Below are 3,769 nucleotides of genomic sequence, written 5' to 3'. Positions count from 1 at the left end.
TATATATATATATATATATATATATATATATATATATATATATATATATATATATATATATATATATATATATATATATATATATATATATATATATATACAGGACGTGCTACGTCCGCCGCTATGGACGGGGGTGGCGCTGGTGAACACTCTCAAGATTCGCTTACACACAATAAATATAAATACCCACGAGAGCAGCAGATTGGACAGCAGTCGCCGTAGCTCAGTTGGTAAGAGCACCGGACGTGATATTCGGAGGTCGTGGGTTCGGATCTCACCGGCGGCATGGTTGTTTTTTCTGCTGCTTTATAAGTAATCTTCTTAAAGCGATAGATTAATTTAATTATTATTATCCCAATGATTAGCGCTACACATAAAAAATAAAAAAAAACATTCCCCTATGCACCTTGGTTTCAGTGACTGTTGGCTCCCTTCATATGTTTGTCAAAAACGAGTCCATCATTTAATTAACCTTGTCTGCTATATATATATATATATATATATATATATATATATATATATATATATATATATATATATATATATATATATATATATATATATATATATATATATATATATATATATATATATATATATATATATCAAATTCTTTCTCAGTATACAGAGGAAATGCTAGGCATCACATGGGAAGGAAATATGCTACAGATTAGAAATTACGACCTACACTGCGCTCATCATCCTCGTCCGTAGCGTTTTCCTCGTTCCATTTACTGACAAGCACAAGGCACTCCGAGCGTATTCAAATTCTAAAGCTTCATTTAGGTAAGCACAACGAATGAATGAGTCAAATAACATTTATTTACTTACATTCAACCGCATAAACGAACAGTTCGATCAGTGTTTATATTTTTTAACGGCAAGCTCATGATTCACCCGAAGATGAGGAAGACGAGGTTTGCGACGTTCCGCGATGTGTTCATCTCTAAAAACTCAAATTTCCTTTAAATAATATAAGGCACACTTTTTACGCACTTCTTTTTGCCTTCGCCAGATTCTGAGCTGATCTCTCTTTATGGGAGTGTCATTAACCTTGCGAGACCAACGACAACCAGAGACGGTTGACCACAAATCACCTACTCCTTTAGTGCAGATGCCCGCCGCGGTGGCTCAGTGGTTAGGGCGCTCGACTACTGATCCGGAGTTCCCGGGTTCGAACCCGACCGCGGCGGCTAAGTTTTCATGGAGAAAAAACGCTAAGGCGCCCGTGTGCTGTGCGATGTCAGTGCACGTTAAAGAACCCCAGGTGGTCGAAATTATTCCGGAGCCCTCCACTACGGCACCTATTCATTTCTTCTTTCACTCCCTCCTTTATTCCTTCCCTTACGGCGCGGTTCAGCTGTCCAACGATATATGAGACAGATACTGCGCCATTTCCTTTCCCCCAAAAAACCAATTATTATTATTATTCAGCGCAGATCGGGTTTGGGGTAGGTGTCGCATTTGTAAATATACCAGCGCAAAACGTAAGCCCACGTTACGGCAGAAGGGAAGACATTACGACAGATCCATTGCTCTCCTCACTATAGTCGCGTCTCTTTTTGGGTACTCACTTCGTTTTTACAATGCGTGAGTATCGTTACAACTGATCCTGGTTGGACGAGCGTAATGGAAAAGCCTGCTCGATGCTGCGGGCATCTTGGAAGCCTTAACGCGGGAAGCAACGCGCAAGCTGTGCAACATACTCTGAAAAGCTGTTAAAATTGTATGTACTGAATTTCGCGAGATAGGGGTCACAGTCATGTTCTCACAAAAAAATTCTCAGCATATTTAATCCAGTTAATGAACAATTTCGAGCGTAAGGAGGCCCGTACCAAATCGCACTCAGCTTGCCACCGTTACAAATGCTGGTAAGGGATTGTCTGTATTGCTGCTGGGGCCTGATGTTTAATTCACAGGAAGTTATTTTAAACACCTGTTTTGATGCACAGCTCGCGGAAGGCGCAAATGCAACCATTTTTCGCTTACTTTTGTACACTAGGTATGCGGATATCCATGGCTATTGAGGAAGGCTCCAATTTTGGTCCTCTTACGTTATGTTAAGGTCTGTTTACACAATGAACCCCATATCGGAGGCGCCGTAGTGCCTTTGGCGGTCGTCTGCTGATACCAAGGTCGCCAGTTCGATTCCTGCCGCGGCGGCAATATTTCGATGGAGGTGTAATACAAAAATACCCGTGTGCTGCAGCCACAAGTGGCGCATGTTAAAGATCCCCATTTGGGCTAAATTATTCTGCAGCCCTCCACTACGGTGTTCCTCATACCCCATGTGTCGGTTCGAGACGTTAAACTCGACAATTACAAAAAAGAAAATCTGGAGACAAGTTTTTGTGTCGCGAAACAGGCTTAGCGTGACGTTCTACTTTCAGTTCGTTACGTTCGCGCCTGGCCCGTATCTGGCCTGGCCCCGGTTGTTGATGATGATGGTAATGATGATGATTTTGGCCTCTGGTTGAATGGTACGTACCCACGGTGGGGGATTGGACAGGGTACATTGGCCCCGGTTATCGGCGCACCAGGGGTTCCAGCAGAAATTCCGATATCCTTTTTTCTGACGGCGGACCCCGGATCCTTGGCTGCCATGTTGGTGAACGTCGCACAGTGAAATGTGATGCGCGTGTCTAACCCTGTTATCAGCACCTGTGATGCTGGAGGTCGGAGCAAGCGGCTGTAAGTGGATTAGGCATACGCACGGCCTGTCGCCGTGCTACGTTCACCAACATCAGACAATTGTCCGCGGGCAGTGTGCATACCTAACGCACCGAAAGCAGAACGCAACCCGGACCAAGGAACGGCAAGAGGCCCGTATTGTGAATCCACATTTACTAAAGAATTCCATGATCCATCAAAAGTATCGATCATGTACCTAGTAAAATCACTGCCCGGATGAACAATTTCTGCGCAAATTGTCTGTGTTAATAGCTTGCTGTTCACCAGGCATATATTGGCACATAGCCACCCAATCTGAACCTGGCAACGTTTGGCAGAAGGTTAGGTGGGCGGATGAGATTAAGAGGTTTGCAGGCATAAGGTGGGCGCAGCTGGCAAAGGACAGGAATAATTGGAGAGCCATGGGAGAAGCCTTTCTCCTGCAGTGAGCGTAGTCGGGCTGATGACGACGATGATAATAGTGACCCACCCAAACCCCCAACCCAACCTCCCATACCCACACCCAACCCCTTCCTCCCAATGGGAAGCCACTGTTTCGAGAGCACAAACCAGGATGACCAGCGCAGACTGATCGACCAGGCAACCCCGATTGGAACAGATAATGAGGCCCTGGACTCAGGTCTCTAACCTCTTGGGGCTACAGTCAGGCTGCTGCTGCTGCTGATGATGATGATAAAATAAAGTTTTCCAATCGGTCGGTAACATTCAAACTTTAGAACCGACTGCACGCGCACAAATCGAAAGGTTAGAAAAGTTAAAAAAATATGCTGCAGAATGCACGTTAGTTCTTTCGAGCGAAACCAATTTCGAGCACCGAGAAAAGAAAGTAGAAGAGGCCGAGTTTGCCCCTGCAGCCTGTTGAGAGAACCCCGTTGTGCCGGAAGCTTTGCGAAACGAAAAATAGTTCGCGTTGTACGGCGCATATCCTTTACACGGCACCGTGTACGTGAACTGAAGGCCTTATATATAACCTCTGAAACGCATTTACCATGGCAGGAACAGGCTGCGGCACTACTTTATGCGCTATTGAGCCGACACGCGTACACATAGGAACAGAGTTGAGGAAGAAGTGAGCGTT

At 44.8% G+C, this 3,769-nt stretch overlaps 1 non-coding gene across 1 annotated transcript; it reads left to right on the top strand.

The window, feature by feature from the left end:
• The first annotated feature begins 212 nt into the window (after positions 1-212).
• Positions 213-286, top strand: TRNAS-UGA (transfer RNA serine (anticodon UGA)). Its single transcript has one exon. It is a non-coding gene; the product is annotated as a tRNA-Ser (tRNA).
• Positions 287-3,769: the final 3,483 nt, after the last annotated feature.

The sequence above is a fragment of the Amblyomma americanum genome, chromosome 1 (assembly GCF_052857255.1).
Source record: "Amblyomma americanum isolate KBUSLIRL-KWMA chromosome 1, ASM5285725v1, whole genome shotgun sequence".
Classification (NCBI taxonomy): Eukaryota; Metazoa; Arthropoda; class Arachnida; order Ixodida; family Ixodidae; genus Amblyomma; species Amblyomma americanum.
This window is presented reverse-complemented; position numbering and strand designations above follow the sequence as displayed.